The 26,237-nt window shown below is 36.6% G+C and overlaps 1 protein-coding gene and 1 long non-coding RNA gene across 6 annotated transcripts in view; both read left to right on the forward strand.

Moving 5' to 3' along the window:
* CACNA2D1 (calcium voltage-gated channel auxiliary subunit alpha2delta 1) overlaps positions 1-26,237 on the forward strand; it is a 503,324-nt gene that overhangs the window by 153,378 nt on the left and 323,709 nt on the right. The window lies entirely within an intron of this gene.
* On the forward strand, positions 16,524-24,582 carry LOC112621008. The gene is made up of 3 exons (XR_003118639.1): positions 16,524-16,536; positions 23,309-23,313; positions 24,312-24,582. It is a non-coding gene; the product is annotated as an uncharacterized LOC112621008 (long non-coding RNA).

A 26,237-nucleotide genomic window follows, 5' to 3' on the forward strand; every position in this document is an offset into this window, starting at 1 on the left:
ACACACACACACACACACACATATATGTATATACACACACACAGATATAGATAGATATAGAGATATAAATTTTATATATAATTATATTTTTATATGTATTATATATCTGTATCTAGTGTAGATGTAGAGATATAGATATCTAAATAGAGATATAGATATCTAAATAGATATATATTTATATATTATATATACTATAGATAAATGAATTATATATACTATATTACATATAGTATATAGTATATGTATATATTAAATATATAATATATAATATATAATTATGATTATATATATATATCATGGCCTGCACTTGTAGTCCCAGATAGTAGGGGATGGGGTTTGGGGGATGAGGTGGGAGGATCTGTTAAGGCCTGCAGTGGAGTGTGATTGCCCCACCGTACTCCATCCTGGGCAACAGAGCCAGACCCTGTCTCAAAGGAAAAAAAGAAGGAAAAAAAAGAAAAGAAAGTAGAAAATGATTGGCAATGGAAATGAATTAAGAGTGGAAAAGGTGGCAGGATTTTTAAAAATAATGCTTTCATTGGGCGTGGTGGCTCACGCCTGTAATCCCAGCACTTTGGGAGGCCGAGGCAGGCGGATCACCTAAGGTCAGGAGTTTGAGACCAGCCTGACCAACATGGAGAAATCCCATCTCTACTAAAAATACAAAATTAGCCAGACATGGTGGCGATGCCTGTAATCCCAGCTGCTTGGGAGGCTGAGGCGTGAGAATCGCTGCTTAAACCTAGGAGGCAGAGGTTGTGGTGATCTGAGATTGTGCCACTGCACCCCAGCCTGGGCAACAAGAGTGAAACTCTGTCTCAAAAAAAAAAAATGCCCCCCTTTCTTTTTTCTTTAATACGACTTGTAGTACTCATTGACTTTTAAATTGAACACTTGTATGGGGAAAATATGATTTAATAAAAAATAAAATGAAACTATTGTTTGCATTTGGAAATGAAAGTATTACCTTTATATTACTTTCTTATATAAAACAATGTGTTACCCTCAAAGTTTAGCTTGAACTCTTACATCTTTTGTAGGTTTCTGCTTATTTCAACTTAGTATATTACTGCTGAAAGATGTACCTGTTTCCTTCTTGAATTGTCTATTTTTGTCATAACCTAAAATTAAAATAGCAACAATTAGCCCCTCCTCCTTCTATACCTCTGCATGAAAATATTTGAGGCATCCTTTTGATTTTTCCTGTACTCTGCTTGCCTCTGTCCTTTAGTCTTCCTTTTGCTTAGTTCAGAACTTCATTAAATCTTACCTGGAATATATTAGGTTGGTGCAAAAGTAACTGTGGTTTTTGCTATTAAAAGTAATGGCAAAAACTGCAATTACTTTTGCACCAACCTAATAGCAACTACTTCTGAAATGATACTTCAACTTCTAGTCTCTCTCTGCTTTAATTTATTCTGAAGTGCCTTCAACTTGATCTTCAGAAATTACAACAGTAATGTAGGTTCTACTTTAAGTGAACAACAGCAACAAAAAAGTTAAGGGTAAGATGAGGCAGTCTTTTCAATGGAAAATGCTTGTCTTCGGGACAGTATGTCATGTCCCTATATCTGGTGCCATTGATAAGGTTATTCATTCAACAATATTTACTGATCACTGACATACGCCAAGCACTCTGCTAACTACTAGGGATATAAATATTAGAAAGACAACTTCCTCCCTTTTAAGTCAAGTTGTAAAAGGCTGTAAATATTAGAGTTTTCTCAAAGATAGGTAAGGTTTCAGAGCCAAGTATTTGTTGATAGAGATTCAAGATAAATGAACTGTGTTTGAGCTCTGTTAGGTTAAATGGTATTTCTTCCCTCTATGCCTTAAGTCAGTGAGAGTCGTATTTAATTTTTTAATCAGAGACCCTTATCATACCTTGAAGTTAGAAATTAATTATGTAGTTGGTTAAATTATTTGGAATGGTTAGCGCCTTTTTACTGTGTTCAATTCTCGTCCCATTTTTACCTACCTTTTTATTCTAGGCCTTTGCAAAGTTCTGTCCACAAACAATCGCAATTTTCAAATGAATAATTCATCTTGTTCATTGTATTGTGAATTGGCATATCTGAGAGCAGATACAATACTGTGTGTTTGTACAAGAAGCCTTTTGTTCTTTTGCAAAAGAAAAAAATGTTGGGTGTCAAAAGATGTTTGTACTAAATTATGTATATGTTGGACACTTGATTCTTAAAGTCATGCTGAGGGGTATATTTAAATGTGGAGGTGTATGACTAGGTTTTATTGTACTTTTTTGCATTTGATAAATTCAAATAATATTTTGACTTTCAATTCACCATAAACAAATAACATTCATTTTCTGCTTTATAAAGGACAATAGATAACTACTTTATTTGGATCCCATAGAGATATATAACTGTGTGGAACTAAATATTTGCACTATGTGGTCATGGTGACTTTCTGATAGGTAGTGGCTGTTGCAGACTAGATACATGACTGTGATTTATTATTTAACTATGGGCTGTGTTCATTACAGCAGGGAGCCTCGGTTCCTGTAGCTCCTTTGAGATCTGTGACTGTCATAACACTTTGCACAGTGGTATGGACATCATTCTCAGTTGCAGGTTTCCTCTGAACTCCTCCAAAAGGCTTGATTTTCACAACCTCAATGGAACACACAGAGAATTCATGCCTAAACTTATTGACTCTGATATCCAGCATGCTCATAGCAGCGTAAAACCATAGGCAGCTGTTCTTTTGGGTCCCAGTTGTCAGGTGGGAAATTACGAAGAACTTCATGCTGTTCTAAATAATTAAAATTAATACTAGAAGAAAACCTGCTCAATTAGCATCAGATTCCTTACAGATGTGGAATATTAAACCAGTGTCTTAAGAGACAAGTATGCATTTGTGAGATACAAATATTTTAGCAGGAATAATTTTTAGTCTGCCTAGATGACTCAACAGAATATATCAATTCAATAACTCTTTGTTAAAAGAAGCTAAGCATTCAAATATATGTGTGTATGTGTGTAGAGAAGCAAAAGAATCTATCTTTTAATGTGAGTCCTCCTTCTCTATTCCCTTCAGTTACCTTAACTGCCCCAAACAATCCTCTCTTCCCTTAATTTTATTAAAATTATGCATAATATAACTTTTAGAAGACAAGAGTAGGATAAAAGGGAGTCCAAAATAATAATCTTTTAAGAAATATTGAATAACAGAACAAGTTTTAATACTGGAATGTATGCTAAGAAGAGAATTACAGGAAAGTTTACTCTATGGCACTTGAAGACCTTTGTATAAAAAACTTAGGGCCGGGAGTGGTGGCTCACTCCTGTAATTGCAGCACTTTGGGAGGCCGAGGCGGGCAGATCATGAGGTCAGAAGATTGAAACCATCGTGGCTAACACGGTGAAACCCTGTCTCCACTAAAAATACAAAAAAATATCCGGGCGTGGTGGCGGGCGCCTATAGTCCCAGCTACCCTGGAAGCTGAAGCAGGAGAATGGCATGAACCCGGGAGGTGGAGGTTGCAGTGAGCCGAGATCGCACCACTGTACTCCAGCCTGGGCGAGAGAGCCAGACTCCATCTCAACACACACACACACACACACACACACACACACACACACACACAAAAGTTGGGACTATTATACCTCAAGCACTCATAACGTTTAATACCACAGCCAAATAGCATCCAATTCCAGTGCTCTGCTCCACATATAATGCTGAGATAAGCATAACAGTGTGCAAATCTGTCACCAACTTAAAAGTAAGGAGATGGCCAGGTGCGGTGGCTCACACCTGTAATCCCAACACTTTGGGAGGCCGAGGCAGGCGGATCATGAGTTCAGGAGATCGAGACCATCCTGGCTAACACGATGAAACCCCGTCTCTACTAAAAATACAAAAAATTAGCTGGGCGTGGTGGTGAACGCCTGTAGTCCCAGCTACTTGGGAGGCTGAGGCAGGAGAATGGCGTGAACCCGGGAGGTGGAGCTTGCAGTGAGCCGAGATCGCACCACTGTACTCCAGCCTGGGCGACAGAGCAAGACTCCATCTCAAAAAAAAAAAAAAAAAAAAGGAGATAAACAAGCTCTATTCTTAGCCCTTGTAACTCTCAGAGCTTTATTCTTTTATGTTTGTTGTTAGATGGTTGATTGTTTGTTCTCTCATTATTTTAATTGTCTGCATCATTTTTAAAAGGGTTGTCAGAGAGAGCTTGCCAAAATACGTGACATTTAAATCATTAAGGCTATGATATCCTGGATCTGAAAGTAGAAAGTGCATTATAATGCTATCATTTGAGAATTTGGGTCAGCTCTCCTGGGAGGTCTGAATTTGATATTCATTTCCTTTCTCAGCCGCATTTTCTTCACTAAAAAACAGTGCAGTGAAGCATATAGGACAGATGTTGTGTATGAGAAAGAAAATGGAAAACAAACACAACTGTGCACTGGGGTGCATGTGGGAGGAGATATAATAGAATTCAATATGGTTATTTCTTCAGAACATCCCAGCCAAGGATAACATCCATCCTCGAAACCAGTGACCTTATTGCTAAAACTACCTGCGTAAATATAATTTAAGTTAGTAAGAAATTTGTTTTTGGAAATAAACAAGGGACTTTAGTGCACCAAAAAAAAAAAAAAAAAAAAGAAAGAAAGAAAGAAAAGAAGGCTAATAGATTTGTATGTTGGGGACTGTGCAAGTAGACTTGAATTACTTTCTGGGAATCTACAGAAAAAGAAAAAAAAAAGAAACATTGGTTCTAATTGTCATTACCCTTGGTTGGAGATATATATGATTAAAAAGAACATGAGGACAGTAATAATAAATAATAAATGAACTATAAATTAGATCAGCTGATGATTAAGAAAAGAAGAAATTACTCTTTTAATCTGTGTGTGCTTGTTAAATGGTGCAGGATGCAAAGAGCACCTGCCTGCGTTTTTCATGCCCTGGACCTGCTGTGCTTTTGAAACCTATAGATAAGTTAAATGTGTTCCAAGCACCTCATGGAGTCTATTTCATCTTTGTAAACGGGGGGAAAGATCCCCACACACTTAAATAGGCATGGGGACAAAGTAACTTTGCTAAAGAAGCGAAAACCAATTGGTGATTAAAAAAAAAAACATTTTTCTTTTTGCTTTCTTTCTCTTTTTTTGTGAGAATAAACTAAAGCTTTTTAAGACCATATGAGGTATTGAGACATGATCTAATCTGCCTTCTCTCACCAGGCTTTGCTACATCAATAATCAGTGTCTGGCTCGGAATATGAAAGTAGGGAAACTTAGGACAATGAACAAAGCTAGAAACTACTTCAAAAAATCACTTTGGAAAGATTGGACAACTTTGTATTTTGCTTAGATTATAAAAAGCTATAAGACACTTGTGTATCTGTTTTTGCCTGGATAAAATCCTGTGTCCATTTCAATGAGTTTTAAAATTCTTTGAGTAGGTAGTTTTGGGGTGTGTGTATGTTTTAGTAAATATGTGAGAATCAAAGTTTCCTGTGAGTGATTATAAATCTGTTTCTTCTTCAGCAAGAAAAGCAGCGAGTATGAGGATAAGAGAGCAGAGGACCAGCACAAACAGGGGCAGTGTTAAGACAGGAAAAACAGAGACTTCCCAGAGAAGGGGTGTTTCTCAATTGCCTGGGACCCTTTCTTCCAAAACAACTTTATGATGCTGTCTAGGTAATTAAAGCCCCTAGATAGCAAGTAATATCTATAAAAGCTACTGGCAGACACACAAATGCTAAATAAGTAGATATGGAAGAGAAGGAAAAAAAGGAGAAAGAGTACCAAACAGTGGTGTATTACAAGGGGGCATGGCAGAGCAGGGATAGAGAGGAAGAAGAGACAAGGGAAAAGGAAAACAACAAATATTGCCATTGGATAACCCAAGAAAATGCTTTCAGTTCCTCAGGAATAATTCACTGGAATCCATCTGTGGCTTTTTAATCACTGATCTACAAAAAATAGAATGATTCATTCATGTGCATACTCCCTACTGTATTTTATCATCTGTGCCAGTGTTGAGTACTTTAACCTAAGACATCACCAAGTAGGAAAGAGTCTTCATAACCTGTATTTTTCATAGAGGGTCCCATGGCCTCCAGTATCAAGTTTTTAAATATGTCATTGTCAAAATAATTAGCATAACCATATGTTCCAGTTTACCAGGAAAAGTCCTGTCCCACGTGTTCGTATATGCTACTCAACGTTTACTCTTCCGAGGGTTCAATTGTAAAATGTTACATATGGTCCACTAATCATAGTGGATGCAGCCAATGTGCTGCAACCCAAAGCTACCATAATACACGGATAGTACTGCCCTGACACCTTCTTATCACCCCCTGCCCAGCATTTAATTTTTTTGATACCAGTTATGTACTTCATTTAAGAGCTGAAGAATTTCAAAGTTGCTTACATTTTATAAGTTAGTAAGGGAATAACTATTTCAAGAGTACCTACTGCATATCGTGACACTTTTCAGTCTGTGAAAGGTACCTTGGCTAGGACTGCAGGATTGCACAGGGTTGGGCTGTGTGTAGGGGATTCAAAGGATTTGGGGCCTGATTGAGGAAAATGATATGACCATGAGAGGCATTACCACAAAACAGGTTTTATTGGGCAGCACTTGAACAGGAATGCAAGAGCGAGGAAGTCTCTTGCAGCATGAAGCCATCCAGAAGCTTATGGCCATGACCACCATTGAGAAGAGGAGGAGGGCAAGGGGAACTCCAGGGAAGAGGGGAATCAGAGAGGAGGCTTACATGTCTATGTGCAGTCATTAAGCAGCACTGGGTGAGGGGTGGTTGTGGATCAACAAGCTCTGCAAGGGAGCAGGGCCTTGGGATTTTCATCGCCCAGAGCTTATTTGATCTATTGCTAGTAGATGTGGGTGGAGTTTTAAGGAATACACAAAGGAGGCAGTCTGCTGTGTGGCTAAAAATCTGTTTATTGGGGCTATTATAAAGAATAGTGGATGTGTAAAAATTTGAGTTTTGTTAACTTCTGAAGGGTTGGACCTCTCAGGGTCTTATGTATGTTACAAAGACAACCCAAGCCATACTGTTGCTATGGCCTGAATGTTGATGTTTCTCCACAATTCCTATGTTGGAACTTAACCCTCAAGGTGATGGTATTATGAGGTGAGGCCTCCTGGAGGTAATAAGATCATAAGGACTCTGCTCTCCTGGATGCCATTAGCGCCATATAGAAGAGCTTGAAGGAGAAAGTTTACCCTCCTTGCTCTTCTCCTCCTCCTGCCATGTGAGAACTCAGCAACTAGGCGCCATCTTTGAAGCAGAGAGCAAGCCCTCATCAGACGCTGAATGCACTGGTACCTTGGTCTTGAACTTCCCAGCCTTCAGAACTGAGAAATAAATTTCTTTGTTTATAAATGACTCAGTCTAGGGTATTTTGTTACAGCAGCCTGAATGGACTAAGACAACTGTATTAACCCTCACAACAAGAGGGAAAATGGCAAATACCTGGGCAGACTCCAGTGACTTTTTAAAAAATCAATTAAACCTCGAAGCCAAGTTTCTACATTAGCCTGCATGATCTCGCCCTTGGAGATACAAGATATGTGATGCTAATATTTATTTCAGTTTGCTTGTGTCTTTTAGTTTTAAATTTGTGTAGATTTGTCAATCTTTTCCTTTATAGGTTTTTTCTTTCTTTTTTTTTCTGGGAGAGGGCTCTTATGTTGCCCAGGCTGGAGTACAGTGGCGATCATAGCACAGTAGAGTCTGTAACTCCTGCCTCAAGTGATCTTCCTGCCTCAGCCTCTCCAGTGTCTGGGACTACAGGTGCACGTCACCACACCCAGTTCTTTGTAGTTTCTGTCTTCAAAGTTTTGCTTAAACAGACCATCTCTAACTTGAACTATTTCCTTTTCTTTTAGTTTATCCTTTCATTATTTTTCTAATTTATTTCCCCTCATGTTTAACCTCTTAATCTATATGAATGGGCTTACATACTGCAAGCTGGGCATCTTTTTATTTTTCCTTACAAATAGTTAAGTGATCATTCTAGAATCATGTTCTCATTTATTTAAAAAGGTATATATCTGCTAATTTGTTTCTAGATGTTCAGTTCTGTTTCATTAGTTTTTACATTGTTTTACTAGTTACATGCATTAATGCTATTTTTCCCTTACTGCACAATTTAATGTCCGAAAGTCCATGTGTGACCTTATCTTATTTAAAAAATAGAGATTATTTATGATGATTGTTAATAAAGTTTTATAAGAGTCTTCCTCTTACTGTCTTCTTCCAAGACCATATCATTTTTACTCCTAATTCCTTAGAAGCTTGCTCTCCATATTCACAGATACCATTCGCTTAAAAGTCTCCATTAATGTTTTCATCTCCATATGAAATTGCTTGTTAGGAACTCTATCAACACTTGTGCTATTTGATTGTATATTTTAATACTTGAATAAATATCTATCCCTTTTTGTAAATTTTAAAGTTCTATAAAATCATAAGCTATTTAGATGCTGGATCCTTCCTGGCTTATCTTTTAATTATTCATCCTACCCAGCCTTGCGTATAGTAAGCATTGAGTTGTCTTCTTCTAATGTTAGAAGGAAACTTTGTGGAAGAAAGTTTTGTAAATGTCTCATAAAATAATAAGTTGAGAAAGATCAGGTTGAATTCTGGAACACAGAATGGAAAAGATTGGTACAGTATTTTCTGAAATGAAATTTTTTTTAACTTCAATTTTTTTTTTTTAATAGCCACAATTAGATTGGTATTCTTCAGGGAAGGTCTAATATGGTCAAAACACAATTGTAGTAGCAGGTTTCTTATAATACATTGTAAGGAGTGTGGGAAACAAAATCTGTCTCTTGATTCAGCTGTTTAAATGAAGGTTCTTTTATAAAGTTAAAAATATCTGAAAAATTCTGAATGCATAGTCACCATTGCCATGGCATTACCAGTTTTATTTAATGTGATCCTTATATTGGGGAAATTGCAGTGTTTAAATTTCTAATGTATTGTAGGAATGTGCATGATGTACCTGAGATGCCCCTTCCCACACCCTCTCTGCCACATACACATAAAATAAATTTGAACTAAAGGAAAAAAAAAATCAGAAATATCCTGAAGTATATCTTCTTACTTAGGAATCAGTTTTATTGTTTTGGATATTTTTATAGATAACCTTCTGTGATTTTCCCCCCATTTTACAATTTTATTTACACAACACTTTGTTTAATAAAATGGAATTATGAAAACATTATTTTATTTGTTGGCAGTATAGGAACTAGTTATAAATATAAGAAAATAGGATAATTACTTAGGTTAAGTATACTGGGAAATCAGACATGCCCTCCTTCTGCTAAGAGTTTTTCTCACGAATCCTGCTAACCTTTCCGCCCACAACTCTTACCTGTCTCACAAGGGTCAACCCGTGGGTCAGGAAGCATCAGTTAACCCTCACACAGATTTTTCTCCCTGGAACTTGTTGAGAGCATGCTGGGTATTTTCAATTCAGATATTCCGCAACTTCCCTAGATCACTCTGGATCTGAACATAACTGCAACAACAGATTAGATTTATTTTTATTTTATATTTTGGAGACAGAGTCTGGCTCTCCTACCTCAGCCTCCCAAGTAGCTGGGACTATAGGCGGGGGCCACCACACCCAGCTAAACTTTTTGTATTTTTAGTAGAGAAGGGGTTTCACCATGTTGACCAGGCTGGTCTCGAACTCCTGACCTCAAGTGATCCACCCACCTCAGCCTCCCAAAGTGCTGGGATTACAGGCGTGAGCCACCATGTCTGACCAATGGTCAACAGATTAGATTTAGCTTTGGCACATGGAGTTTTTTTCTTTTTTTTCCTTTTGCTTTGTTTTCTTGATATTTTCAATATTATGAAAGATTTTAGAAATTGCTATCATGAAAAAAATCCTAAGTTATTGCAGGATGTATGACATTACATTTATAAAGGAATTGCCAATTGTAGAATGGAATCAGGGAGTTTTAAATAAACATAATATTTTAAATTTATAAATTATTTTAGCTATTAAATGAAAGTTTATGACATGTACATTTGATATTTATATTCATACTTATATTTAACATATTGATATAAAATCTATAAAAATAGCATCTTTATCATATCCCACTATATACTTATAGTGTTTTGAACTATTTTTTAATAGAGATATTTGTGCAGATAAAATGAAAGGCAAGGCACAACTCTGAATTTTATAAATAGTCCATATTATAGAGGACAGAAAACTTTTTGGTATAATGTTGCTTTTTAATCTATATGAAACTCCATATAATTGAGGATATTCACTTTCTAAGGGATGGCAATTAGTAGGTAAGAATTTAGGTGAAAAAGTTATGTCTCCACATTGTCTTGTGTAGTGGACATTGTGTCTCTTTTTATTTTTTTATTTATTTTTATTTTTTGTTTTTTTGAGACGGAGTCTCCCTCTGTTGCCCAGGCTGGAGTGCAGTGGCACGATCTCGGCTCACTGTAAGCTCCACCTCCTGGGTTCACGCCATTTTCCTGGCTCAGCCTCCTGAGTAGCTGGGACTACATGCACACTCCTGTGGCTCTCTCTTGAACAGTGAGTTCACCCCTCTCCTTTGTGTAGCATCCATCTGGTTTGGATGACACTGACCAGTTACTGACATGGGATTTTTGTCTCTTGACACAATGACTGGTTCTTGTAAAACCCAAGATTAAGTTGATTAACACATGGTCTTCTGTTGTCTAGAAAAACTGGTTCAAGGGTAGTCTTATCAGTGCAAAGCTCAAGTATCTTCAGTAGTGATATGAGGAAGAAAAATCTCTTTTCCAGTGGCCCCAAACCAGACCCTCCTGAGAACAAAAGGAGCCTTTAAATTATGGAGCACTTGATTAGTTGATGCTTATGTGGAGGTGGTCAGTCAACTAACACTGAATCACACTTTACATCTGAACTTCCTTGTTCTCCAGTTTAGTAAATTCCTTAAAAATCAGACCAATTTGAGTTGGATTTTCAGTTACTTACAGCTAAAGGAAACCCAAATGACATACCTGCTGCTATGGAAATGCGCTAAAATGGATTCCAAAGCATGAGCCTAAATTTGCGTCTTGGCTCTTCATTTACTTGCAGTTTGACTTCAGACAAATAAATAATTTCCAGGCGGGCATTGGTGCATGTGCCTATAGTCCCAGCTACACAGGAGGCTGAGGTGGGAGGATCACTGGAGCCCAAGAGTTCAAGGAGACAGTGAGCTATGATCATACCACTGCATTCCAGCCTGGGCAACAAAGAAAACTCTATCTCTAAAAATAAAATAAAATTAAAATAATTAATAAGGTTTCTATGTAAAAGGTGTAGATGAGATTACATACAAAGCTTATAACGCTATAATTCTAGAATCTTGTGATCCTAAATTGGTTTCTAAATTTAAAAAATGTAAATTTCATGTATTGGTGAAGATCATTAGCTTCTTTCAGAGCTGGACTAGAGCTTGGGAGTAGGACAGGCCTGTGTACTCTTCAGGATATATTAAGATGGCACACATCAAAGTTTCATTTGGGAAGATATTAGCATAAACAAAAAATGCCACAGAACTCTTTTGTTAATTACTTGAGCCTCGTGTTGTGTCCTTCTGAGCTCTTTTGTCCTGGAATTCTGAAAATTATAATTTGTAATATATATGTATTATATATGTACATGTACATGAGCATGCACACATACTATTTTTACATTTTAAATGTCTTGAAATGGAAACTAGCCAAAACTAACAATCAAAAATATCATACAAGTAACATGTATTTTCACTTATGATTCAAATAAAATACATTGTTCAGTTAAAAATTAATATATTTTTAGTGCTGCTTCTTTTTGATTCACAAGATTTACTTTAAATAAATCAATACCAGGTTTTTAAAAAGTGTTTTGTTTGTTTCATGTCACTTAAAAGAGAAACATAGAAAATAGCATGCAATTATATCATTTTTGTATTGTTACAGATATTTAGGTCCAATTACTTTTGATCACTTAAGCTGTGAACAGAGAGACCAGATTATGTGAAAATTACCTGGACCAAGTTGAGTCTTGTCATAAGACACAATCTAATTACATTTTAGTTTTAAAAAATGACTCTAAAGCTACAGAGTACAAATAATAAGCAGTATATATACTTATTATGATTTTATTCAGGGAGACCTAATTTTTTCAAATCTTAACAACAGATCAGTTTTTAAAAGGAACTATTAAAGGAGCAGGAGGTTATGGGAACCTGGCAGTCTAAGGAGAGAGCAATTACGAAAAGTTAGGTTAGAAGAGGAGACTGGATATTATTTAAGGAATCTGTTTAGTTTTAGTCCCATATAGATTTATCTGCATTGAGGTGAATATAAACTTGGGGAAGAGGTCTTTGTCACTGAGATTTAGAAGTATTAATGGTCGATGATGAAGAAACGCCCTAGAGAAAATATTATTAGCCAGTCATTTTGGATTATAACAAGTACAGACTGGTTGACAATCAGATTCTATAGATGGCCTCTTAATTTGCAAAATATGTCTTTCCCTAAAATTTGAATTGCCAACTTTTCAGAAGTGGGCTATACCACTTATAATAACTTCAGATAGATAGATAGATAGATAGATAGATAGATAGATAGATAGATAAGTAAATTCCAGTTATTAATGGTAATGGGTGCATTGCAGCCTGAAATAGAGGAGGGGCAGAAAGAACCCTCTATCCACGTACTTCTCCAGAACATATTCATTGCAGTTTATTGCACATCTGAACCTATTAGTCATAATGGAATTACCTTAACAAGAAAATTCTATTTTTTCTCCAAATACTGACCATGTAGTTGGCCTGCAAAATACAGTGAAATTTTCATGGAAGAGAAAACCTTGGCACTGACTTTTCTGCATAGCGTCCCTGGATGAAATGCTGGGATGGGTGGCTGAGGGAAGGTTGGAAGCTTTAAGGAAGCCATAGGCTGAAAGACAAGTCACATGGTTTTGCTTAGGTTCCTAGAAGCCTTTGAAACTACTGAAAACCAACTCATGTGTTCTGTTGACATTTAGACAGGAGTGTCTGTGCTGATCGAGTAGACTCTTACATATGCTTGCATTTTAAGTCTTACCCCTCTGCATCTGCTTTGATGCCATTAAGGTTTAATTTAAAATTTGGATCCGCTATTCAAATAAAACTAATAGAACTAAAAATGTGGGGATTCAATTACAATCTTGTAGGTCATTGTTAATTTCTGTTTGAATTGTTGTATTTCTTACTCCAAAGAAATAAAAGAAGAGGGTTCATGAGTTTTATCACAAACTTGGTAACTATTTGTGGAACTTATCATATCCACTGAAGACTGGAAGTTTCTTAAGTTTCTTTTTGTCAGGAAGATGTGTAATTTTTTTTTTTTTTTTTTTTTTTTGAGACAGAGTCTCACTCTATCTCTCAGGCTGGAATGCAGTGGCATGATCTCGGCTGATTGCAGCCTCTGCCTCCTGGGTTCAAGCGATTCTCCTGCCTCAGCCTCCTGAGTAGCTGAGATCCAGCTAAGTTTTGTATTTTTATTACTTATGGGGTTTTGCCATGTTGGCCAGGCTGTTCTCGAACTCCTGACCTCAAGTGATCTGCCTGATTTGGCCTCCCAAAGTGCTGGGATTACAGGCATGAGCCACTGTCCCTGGTCAGGAAGATGTGTAATTTTGTTTGTTGATATAAGTATATTAGGTAATGAGTGATGTTTCAAATAAATAATAAATTGTATTACCATAAGAAGTTGATAGATACAGACAATCTTCTACTTTTGTATGTGATTCATACCAAAAGTTGAATAAATGAAGATTAACATACATGTTAAAGGAGGGAGGAGCCTTGCTGTCAGACAGCTAAAAATTTTTAAAATCAGTTATAGGCCGGTGTGGTGACTCACACCTGTACTCCTAGCACTTTGGGAGGCCAAGGTGGGTGGATCACTTGAGGTCAGGAATTCAAGGACCAACCTGGCCCACATGGTGAAATCCCGTCTATACTAAAAATACAAAAATTAGTTCAGTGTGGTGGTGCGTGCCTGTGGTCCCAGCTACTTGGGAGGCTAAGGCAGAAGAATTGCTTGTACCCGAGAGGTGGAGGTTGCTGCGAGTCAAGATCGCACCACTGCACTACAGCCTGAGCAACAGGGTGAGACTCCATCTCAAAAAAATAAAAATAAAAGTAAAAAATAAAAATATTAAATATGTATTTTTTTTGTGTGTGTGTGTGTGTGTGTGTGTGTGTATCCTCACACAACCAGTTGAGGTTGAAGATAGACTGATGTTTTAGGTCAAATTTCTATCGTTGTATCAATTCTACTAAGGCAATCACATTTATGTTTTTTTTCCAAGTACCAGCAATTTTGCTTTTCCAATCCATAACCATTGTTGTATAAGATAAAAAAGGGGGCCGGGTGCAGTGGCTTACACCTGTAATTCCAATACTTTGGGAAGCTGAGGTGGGAAGATCACAAGGTCAGGAGTTTGAGACCAGTCTGGCCAATAAGGTGAAACCCTGTCTGTACTGAAAATACAAAAGGTAGCTGAGCATGGTGGCAGGTGCCTGTAGTCCCAGCTACTCGGGGGCTGAGGCAGGAGAATTGCTTGAATTTGGGAGGCGGAGGTTGCAATGAGCCGAGATTGTGCCACTGCACTACAGCCTGGGTGACAGAGCGAGACTCTGTCTCAAAAAGAGAAAAAAAAAAGCAAAATGCAGTTAAATATTCAAATATTCAAATACAGAGTTAGACTGACACTACTACTGTACAGATAAATGTGAAAAGTCTGTCCAACAGAACCATTGTGTCTTAGCTGATAGCATGTTGAACGATCTCTAAATGGTCAAACATAAACTGATGTTAAAAAAGGAGAGATGGAGGCCGGGCAGGGTGGCTCACACCTGTAATCCCAGCACTTTGAGAGGCCGAGGCGGGCAGATGATGAGGTCAAGAGATTGAGGCCATCCTGGCCAATATGGTGAAACCCTGTCTCTTCTAAAAGTACAAAAATCAGCTGGGCATGGTGGTGCTTGCCTGTAGTCCCAGCTACTTGGGAGGGTGAGGCAGGAGAATTGCTTGAACCCAGGAGGCAAAGGTTGCAGTGAGCAACCTGTACTCCAGCCTGGCGGCAGAATGAGTCTCTGTCTCAAAAAAAAAAAAAAAAAAAAAAAAAAAAAAAGGGGGTGGGGGAGAGATGTATGTCAATGTATCTATCAAAGTACCCACTACTAGAAAGTTGTCCCAGTAAGTGTTTATGGTTTCAAATAATAGAGTGGCAAGCTGACTTAAACAACAGACATATTTATTGAAAGAATAATATGTTGGCTAATTCACAGAACTAAGAACTAAACTTAAAATCACATTAAGAGCCAGGCTGGGGAGGACACTCTTGCCACCATCCCTGAACAGAAACATCATAGTTTACATTGCTACCTGGAGCTACTATTTCTGCCCCTAAAACAAACTGGCTATTGCTGCCCCGATGTTGCTGCCATGGCCAGGGTGGCTCTGTCACTATCCTTGCTTCTCTAGGTCATTAGTTCAGGATTAAAAACCCAAGGCAGGTCCATATCTGATTGGCTAAATGAAACTGTTTGGCCAAGTCCCAGGTGCAAAGGAGGCAGGGAAAACAATTTTTTGATTTCTCTACTTGGATGTGAACATTGACATTCAACATAGTGTATATCTTGGGAAATTCTCCAGACATAGAAAGATATTTTAACGTACAACAACAGATAAATAAAACCATGACAAACGTCCACTATAAAATTTATCTAACTGCAATTAAGTACTTCTTGATACTATCTCCAAACACTCTTCTGCAGAAACCTGATTGCTCTAATCAGCCAAATTAAGTAGACTCAACTCAGTTAAAGAATGTGATAAAGGAAAAGTACCTGCCTATTGGTTTGCTTGTCAAGACATGATAATAGTTAAGTAATTATTTATTTGGTGTAGATGTAAATTAGATGGTGAGAGTGGAGACCGTGGAATGATATGTCCTTTATGGTGGAATATTTTAAATAAACGGCAGTTCAAAAGTCCATGTTGGTCTGCCCTACTCACTCTTTAAGAGACTATTATGTTTCATGAGAAAATAATTAACTATATTGTCTGTCCAAGAGCAAATGTAATATCTAAAAACAATTATTTAGTGCTTACTGTGTGCATGCCATTGCAGTGTTGCTTATAAGATAAACATTTTGATATCTGAGCACTGCCACTCTTTGCCTTCCTGCGCGTATTGCTTTTAATCAGCTTGGCAGGATGAAGTGTTGCTTGTGGAAAGTAATTACAGGTTTTCAGTGGAAATGACAGTGTAAAGCCAGATAGATGGTGTTTGTCATGCTGGAGAGTATACTAAAAGCATACACAAACTCTGGGCTCTCTGCAGAAAGACCCCTTCCAGAGATAATGATAGATCTGCTTTTGGGACTGATAGAATCAGAGAGCAATCTGATAGGGGGTTTCACATTCACCTTGGGTGAACAGCTGTGGTATCTATTCAAGAAGATCAGAGAAGTTAAAAAGAAAGTGTTAAATAATGGGCAAACACTGCTGGGCACATGCTCTGAGATGGATCTGAATTTTAAAAAGGAGTTATAAAAGGGGGAGTGGTACTGAAATTCTGAATACTTGGGAAAACAGTTCAAATGTGGTATTGTTTCCAGTTCTTTTTAGGGAACTACGTGACAGAGGCAAGGATCTTGCTGTAGGTTCTAAGTAAATTTTGATCTTTAATTGAAGTGATAAATTTATGCTGTGATTTAATTGGCATCACCAGATAGCTGGCTGCTTGATGGAAAAAGCTGTGCATTGTACAGCAGTCTATATATTTCATATCAGATTTACTTAGTGCTTGCATATGAGATTGGTTCATGAGCAAATTACTTTCACTCAGTATGCTTTTGTTGCTGCATGCTTTAGGTCATACTGTGTGCGGATAATAAAATTTGGCTTGTTTTATTTTATTCCTTTCAGTTATGTCATTTTTATGAATGCATGGAACAAAATGTATTGACCATTATTCATTCATTCATTCATAAATACCTGTATTGAACACGTATTTATTTATTGGGTGCTTAATGTATGTCAGGCACTGATTTAGGAGCTAGAACCAACAAAAAAATAATAGTCTCCCCTCATAGAATTTGTAATATAGTATTCTTTTGAGTGTGGGAGTGTATTGTATTCATATGAGCCCCTGTACATTGTTCAATATAGATATGGTGCTTCCCACATTGCTTTCCCCTTTTTGCACTTAAATAAGGATAACCTAACAGTGATTGACTCAGTGAATGAGAAAACATTACTGATTAGAAATGTAAGAAGAAAACTTGGAGTGTGCAGTGTCTATAACCCAAGAGTGGAGACAGTGTAAAGAATATGTGATGGTCAGCAACTTAAATGAAGCATTCACTCTAGGATTCATTTATTAAGAAAACATTTCATGAATTTTTGCTATTTCTAGGATCTAGGGATACAGTAGTTACCAAGACAGACAAGTTTCCAGATGGTAATTTTATGTTTACAAAGTAAAGTAAATATGCGATAAAGAAAATAATAGATTTTTATAGTATAAAAGTACTGTGAAGATTGGAAATCTGGGGAACATAGTTTTTAATGTATTGCCAAGGCATGCTACTTTGAATTTGGTGGTCAAAAGATCCTATCAGTTACTGGAGAGGAAGATACAGTGGTGAAAGGAGCCATGAGCAGATGTGAAAATGCCATTCTAGGAAGAAGGAGGGGTTAGTGCGTAGGCTCTATGACAGAAGGAGCTGTTTGTGTTCTAAGATCAGGAGGGTCACTGTGATTGGAGCTTAATGAGCAAGTGCAAGAGTATATAAGGATAATTCAGAGGGTCAAATGACATATGGTCTTGTAGAAGAGCAGTCACAATGTGTTATAATGACTGGGATTATTTCTTCAGTAGAAAAATTACATTCTCATTGTTAAGAAACTGATAATATGAGTAAGTACAAAGGGAAAAATAAAGCATATTCTTAATTCTACACCTAGGTATAAACATTATCAACATCAAGAAGCTTTTATTTTCATTCCTCTTTCTTTTCTTTTATACTCATGTGCACCTGTATGCAGGTGAAATACATGTGTACACTTATGCATGCATATGCACACAACTTTTATTAAATAGGAATTATACCCTTCATTTGCAATTAATATATTCAGAATGTTTTCCTATTTCATCAAATATAAAAATGAAATAAAATAATACAGGCATGGTAGGGCGCTCTTGTGGTCAAAGCTACTTGGGCGGCTGAGGCAGGAGGATCACTTGAGGCCAGGAATTCAAGGCCTCAGCGTGCTATGATCACATCTGTGAATACCTACAGCCCAGGCAATATAGCAAGATCCTGTTTCTAAAAATAATAATAAAATAGAAAATGTTATAGATAAGATATACCATAATACATAATAAATAATATATAAAATAGAATCATAATGGCAACATCATATGTATATGCCAGTACCTATGACTAATTTAGAAGAACTGCAGTTTTTAATACCACAAATATCAATCCTGTAAACATTTTTATATAGAAATATATGTACAAATTTCTTATTTCCTTAGCATAAATTCTCAAAGTTGAACTATATCAAAAGGTATGTTATTATTATTTAAAAACTATGAATAGAGCTTGCCAGATTATTCATCTGGAATTTTTTAGGAGTTTATGATAGCGTGTTTCTATCTCCTCTTCAACATTGGATATTATATTTTTAGGCAATGAAGTTGATAGATTTTTTTTTAATTTAACTTTATTTTGTGATTTTATTTAGAACATATCAAACTTGTTTATTAGATAGTAGTATTAGTTCTTTATTGCTACATTTCCTTATTGCTACATATAATGGATTACCTCAAAACAAAGTGGCTTAAAGTAACAAACATTTCTCATCTCATAGTTTCCGTGGGTCAGGAAATTAGGAGTGGCTTACCTGGGTGAGTCTTTCTCATGGTTTCTTAGGTGGTGCTTCTCTGATGGCTTGCCTGGTGCTGCAAAATCTACTTTTTAAATTTTCACTGTGCACTTTTTTTTTTTTTTGAAATGAAGAAAAACAATGTTATTTATAATAGCAACAAACAGAAACATTCAGAAATAAGTTTACCAAAAGAAGTACTAGGATATTACACTTATTTTTTTTTTTTTTTCTTGGTAGTACCTTTATTCTTTTGTTTTCAGAAGATCCACTTTTAAGGTGGTTTGTTTACATGGCTATTGTCAGGAGACTTCAGTTTCTTGCCACTTGGGCTTCTTTCCACATGGTCTGACCATGGTAGCTAACTTCCCAAACAGTGAGCAATTCAAGAAAGCACAAGGAGGGATTCACATTACCCTTCACAACCTAGTCTCTTACGTTGGGTGCTATCCTTTCTAGTTTATGCTATTTGTGAGAAATGAGGTGCTATATCCAGCCGACCACTTGAAGGAAGATGTATCAAAAGATTTGTAGACCAATGGAACAGAACAGAGTCCTCAGAAATAATACCACACATCTACAGCCATCTGATCTTTGACAAACCTGAGAGAAACAAGAAATGGGGAAAGGATTCCCTATTTAATAAATGATGCTGGGAAAATTGGCTAGCCATAAGTAGAAAGCTGAAACTGGATCCTTTCCTTACTCCTTATACGAAAATTAATTCAAGATGGATTAGAGACTTAAATGTTAGACCTAATACCATAAAAATCCTAGAGGAAAACCTAGGTAGTACCATTCAGGACATAGGCATGGGCAAAGACTTCATGTCTAAAACACCAAAAGCAACGGCAGCAAAAGCCAAAATTGACAAATGGGATCTCATTAAACTAAAGAGCTTCTGCACAGCAAAAGAAACTACCATCAGAGTGAACAGGCAACCTACAGAATGGGAGAAAATTTTTGCAATCTACTCATCTGACAAAGGGCTAATATCCAGAACCTACAAAGAACTCCAACAAATTTACAAGAAAAAAACAAACAACCCCATCAAAAAGTGGGCAAAGGATATGAATAGACATTTCTCAAAAGAAGACATTCATACAGCCAACAAACACATGAAAAAATGCTCATCATCACTGGCCATCAGAGAAATGCAAATCAAAACCACAATGAGATACCATCTCACACCAGTTAGAATGGCGATCATTCAAAAGTCAGGAAACAACAGGTGCTGGAGAGGATGTGGAGAAATAGGAACACTTTTACACTGTTGGTGGGATTGTAAACTAGTTCAACCATTATGGAAAACAGTATGGCGATTCCTCAAGGATCTAGAACTAGATGTACCATATGACCCAGCCATCCCATTACTGGGGATATACCCAAAGGATTATAAATTATGCTGCTATAAAGACACATGCACACGTATGTTCATTGCAGCACTATTCACAATAGCAAAGACTTGGAATCAACCCAAATGTCCATCAGTGACAGATTGGATTAAGAAAATGTGGCACATATACACCATGGAATACTATGCAGCCATAAAAAAGGATGAGTTTGCGTCCTTTGTAGGGACATGGATGCAGCTGGAAACCATCATTCTTAGCAAACTATCACAAGAACAGAAAACCAAACACCGCATGTTCTCACTCATAGGTGGGAACTGAACAATGAGATCACTTGGACTCAGGAAGGGGAACATCACACACCGGGGCCTATCATGGGGAGGGGGGAGGGGGAGGGATTGCATTGGGAGTTATACCTGATGTAAATGACGAGTTGATGGGTGCAGCACACCAACATGGCACAAGTATACATATGTAACAAACCTGCACGTTATGCACATGTACCCTACAACTTACAGTATAATAATAATAAATAAATTAAAAAAAAAAAGATTTGTAGACATATTTTTAAGCCATGAGAGTAATTTTTTCCAACTTCTCACTGGCATATTAGAGGGTGTTGAACACATTACTACAACTATTATTACTATTGGATGACTGATGCCACCACTGGACTACCTTTAGTAGAAAAATTCCTCAATAAGGGCTATTTTACATTTTTGTCATATATCCCAATACTCTTGCTGTCAAAATTCTTCCTTTCTAAAAGCTGTAATGCTACAATTTAGATTCTATTTATGTTTTATAGAATATCTGTCTTTTAGAGATTATGTTGAGAGAAAAAATCTGTCAGAAGTTTTCTCTCATAAATTAATCATTTTGGGTTTCAGCTTAATTGAGCTTTGACTTCTGTAAATTTATTTTTCCTTTATTTTAGTACTGTTTGGATTGCTAGTTCATTATCTACTGTCTAGGATTATAAATATTTTTTATTTTGAAAAAGTTGACATAGATTCAGAAAAGAAGAAAGTGATTATTAGAGTGTTCCATTGTAATTAACTGCTTTCCTGGTCTAGCCATTCATCCGTCATCTACTGTCTATGATTATAAATATTATTTATTTTGAAAAAGTTGAAATCGATTCAGGAAAGAAAAAAATGATGATTTGAGTTTTCCATTGTAATTAGCTGCTTTGCTGGTCTAGCCATTTACCTTACTCTTGATGCCTGTTTATCTCCTTGGCTCTAATTAATAACTGTGCATCTAAAGCTTATTTTTTTCTAAACTTCCAAATGGAAATAATACAATAATGTACTACTTGTCATACATAAAAGGGATAATATATATACTAAAAAATATGGCATGATGGTTATTGCTTTGTTAATGGTGGCGGTTTTGATGATAGTTGGAGAATCACAATCAATAAATTAGAAATTAGCAAGCATGTGTGAAATCTGACCACTGATAATGGGTTCACTTGTGGATGGTAGAAAATGAATAAAATTATAATTAATATCTTTCTATTTTAATGAAATAACTATATATATTTAGATGATGGAGATAAAATTTGATAAAGAATCAAGAGAATTCATTCATTTACTGCATGTAGGGGAGAAATAATAAAAATGAATGACTCAGGTTTTCAGATCGAATGACTGTGTGCATCATGGTATTTGGACTAGAGAGGATCTAGGTTCTAGAGAAAGCGGTACTTTCCTTTTCTAAATGATGAATTTGAGGTGATGGTAGACTCTATTGCTGTAGCTGTAGAACAGCAAATGGAATTAGAAGATTGACACTTCTGAGAGAGAGGATGGTAGTGGATGTGTACTTTCATTTAGGTGATAGTTGACATGAAAAAAGCAAGAGCAGAGGCCTGAATCTGGGGTTAAAACGCTGTATTTATAGAGTGGAAGAATGAAATAGAGCCAGAGTCTCATGGGAATTATGACATTCATTTGTCATCTGATGCAGCACAGGAAGGAGTTTGGATGAAGAAGTAATTTGTTGTTAAATAAGGAATACAGTTCAAGAAAGATGATTATGGAGAAAATACAGTTAGTTTGAAATGGGACTTAAGAGTAGTTAGACAAAGGCCATAATGAAATAAGTTAAATAACGAGTGAAACCCAAAGAAGTGGTTAATGGGAGTTTAGTAATGACGACTTTGAAAGAGTCTGTGTAGAATTCACAACTTAAAAAAGAAGATTGAAAATGTGGATAGAAGAGAGTAGCTAGTATATGGAGAAACCGGAACTTAAATACATTAGATGTGTGGATATCCATTTCACCAAAACCATTTTGGAAAATTCTTTGGCAGTACCTACCCTACAATCCAGCAATTCCTAGGATATTTCCAACAGAAATGAGTACATGTTTCCCATCAGATACACATTTTTATTCACAATAGTCCTTAACTGGTTACAACACAAATGTCCTTTAAAGAAAGATTGGATAAATAAACCGAAGTATATACATACATAGTAAACTGCACAGCAATAAAAAGAACAAAATACTGCTGTACACAGCAACAATTATATATCTCACAACTATAGTGATGGGCCAAAGAGGCCAGATGGAGAAGACTACATGTTATATGATTCAATATATATGAAGTAAAGGAGTAAGTAAATTAGCCCAAACTAATTCATAGTAATAGAAGTCACAACAATAGCTACCTTTTGGGTTTGGGGAATAGCCAATGACTCAAGAGCATGAAGATGTGTGGATAAATACTAAAAAAGCAAAACCAAAAACAAAGCATTAACAGTGCATGTCAGAAATAGCTGAGGAGATAACAGCTAAAGAATTTAGTTAGATAGAAAGCCACGTTATGGGCCTATAAAGCTGGAATTCAAGATATGGAAACCAGAAGGGCAGAACAATGATGCAGAACTATATAACAAAATAAGGCACTGGAGTCTTTCTTGTTTGTTCTTTGTATCCTAGATGCCTCAGCCTCCAATGGTGCTTGCTATTACAACACAGAAAAACATTTGAGTGATTTTAGAGATGGTTTTTTTGTGAATATGTCAGTAAAGTTTGTGGTGACTACTGATAACACTGTTCGTCTACTGAGGCACTTTAATAATAACAAAAGTGAACTGGAGCTTGAAAAAATCTCTGTGACATTGGAAGAGGAGAGAATGTAAATGAAGGGATTAATTCTTGTCTGTCACTTTCTTGCTGGTGTTGCTGATGCCTCAATCATTCGCTCAGAAAATATTTACTAAGTACCTCTTACGTTCTGGACATTAAGCTAGGTACAAAGGATATAGAGTTGAAAGACAGTGTCTGCCTTAAGGACCTCACAGTCCAGTGGGGAAAATTGTCAAATAAACAAGTAATTCCTATAGATGAACAAGTACCACGGAAGCATATAGATGAGTTCTTTGACTCCTTAGGTAAAGAAAATATTCTAGAGAATTTCGGGTAGTACACAATGCAAAGTTATGAAGCATGAAGAAAATGATGAGACATGAGGCTGGAAAAGTAGGTAGAGGTCAGTAATGAAGGGTCTTGTAAAGCATCTGCCCTTGGAGTCCTTTACACTTAAGAGTGGGCACACCTGGATTTGAATTCTATGGCTTTTCTGTAAAATGTATGAAAAAAAAGGAAAATAAGATTGGTATTTTTGTAAATTTACATTGGCAGTTCTACGGGGTGTATGAGTCACAGGGGTTCAAAATCAGATGCAGGAAGCTACCAAGGAGACTATTGCAGAAATTCAGGATGGTGCAGATAGCTTAAAGGGAAACAGTCATGCAAATAGAGGCGATGGGAGATACAGGAAAGAGGGACTATGTGTAGGTCTTGTTGCGTCGCTGAAGGTGAGCATTTATAGAAAAGAAGACGTCTAGGTTTCAGGTTTGCGTAACCAAGAAAGAGTATACAAGAGGGGCATCAACTTTCTTTTTAAAACTGTTTGCACTTGCTGTCAATTTTTCTATGCCATTTCATCATCTGCTCCTGCTCTGGCTAGAACCACTGTCTTTTCAATTTCCTGTTGCCAGCCTCTCTTGTACATCGGGAGCTCTGGATTAAAGCTTCCCAGCCACCCTTTGCTTCCTTATCTTTTTCCTGTCTTATGCTATTTAGCAGCCTTTTTGGATTTACTGTCTTGGAAAGGCTTCTTGTCATTGTATTCTATTAAACATTCTTAATTGTGTCTTATTTTTTTGGTCTCAGGTGTCTCTCAAATTCTCTTTCCATTCCTACTTTCTCTAGAGCACAATATAGCTTTTCATGCAAGACAGCTTGCTCCACATAGCCCAAATAATTTCTCAACATTTTTCCCAACCATGGCCCACACATCCCCAATAATTAACTCTTCTGTTTGGATATTTCTGGTTTTGGTTGAATAAGAAGAAGTGAAGAGAAGAAAAAAAAGGACTATGTGTAGTTGGAGGGAGAGTGGATGACTTGGTTGTCCCCAATAAATTTTTGTAATTAAATAAACATTAAACAGTATGTTTCAGGCTGTCTCCATAATACCTTTGCTGGCTGTTTTATTTATTTTCCTAAAATAACCTTTAAAGGTTAATATCATACCTGTGATATATTATGCTCAGTTAAATGTTTACTGAGTATTTAATATTGAAACATTGTCGTAGACATTTACTGTGGAATTTCCTTTAAAAAAGACACATTTTAACTTTGATGCAATTATTGCACTGTGTTATCTGAACAATTTTAATTTTTCTAAACTCCACTTCTATTTCACAAATGCTTTTGTGTAAAAGGATAAAAACAAAACGCTATGCCAAACAGATTTTTCTTCTGCCTATGTAAAATATTTAAGTAACTTAATTTATCAAAAGTAGTAAAATAACTGTTAATTATTTATTTATTTTGTTGTCCAAATAGGCAGCTTGTAGAGTCTGTAGGTTTTTTGTTTTGTTTTGTTTTTGAGACAGAGTCTCGCTCTGTTACCCAGGCTGGAGTGCAGTGGCACGATCTCGGCTCACTGCAAGCTCTGCCTTCCGGGTTCACACCATTCTCCTGCCTTAGCCTCCCGAGTAGCTGGGACTACAGGCACCTGCCACCACGCCTGGTGGCTAATTTTTTTTTTTGTATTTTTAGTAGAGACAGGGTTTCACCGTGTTAGCCAGGATGGTCTCGATCTCCTGACCTCGTGATCTGCCTGCCTTGGTCTCCCAAAGTGCTGGGATTACAGGCGTGAGCCACCGCACCTGGCCGAGTCTGTAGGTTTAAGGGCTTTCAAAAGCTTTCATTTCTTCAATTCAGGAAGACAATCATGGTTGCTGTTGTAAATGAGGAAAAGTATGAGGTGATAGTTAAAAAGAAGGATTCTGTTTAGAACCCTTGGAGTCAAAGAACTTCCAGGCTGATGGGAGAAATAGACGAGCACTGAATAATGCTATACAGTAATACCATATTATACAATTAGGTACTACAATCGAAGGTCTTCCGATGAATTGTTAGCAAACAAATTATTCTGAGCTGTTTTCCTGATTTGAATTTCATTTCAGTTGGTTCTGAGGCATAAATAATCGTGACACTTATGAACTGTAAGGTTATATTTATATCAGAAAGATCAATAAGCAAAAGATTAGCAATCTGAAGAAAAATGGGCAAAGTGTAAGTAAAGGGATTTTATACACGCACACTCACACAAGTGCACATATAAAAAGTGCTTATCCTTTAAATCTAAACATTAGTATAGCCCTTTTCACAAATATAGTTTTTCACTGAAAAATAAATGCTATTTTTATAAAGAGTCATTTTAGGATTGTGATATTTGTCTTGAATCTATTTGAATCTAAATTGATCTGCCAGTTTTAAGAAGGCTATATTCTGTACACATTCATGGAAACTTCTAGGCAAGTGTTTGAAGAATGATATAATTTTAAGATAGATTCATCTTTGAGACTTTTGCATAGAGTCCAAAAGATTTTTTGATGGATAAAAATTTTTCA

Source organism: Theropithecus gelada, chromosome 3 (genome assembly GCF_003255815.1).
Source record: "Theropithecus gelada isolate Dixy chromosome 3, Tgel_1.0, whole genome shotgun sequence".
Taxonomy (NCBI): Eukaryota; Metazoa; Chordata; class Mammalia; order Primates; family Cercopithecidae; genus Theropithecus; species Theropithecus gelada.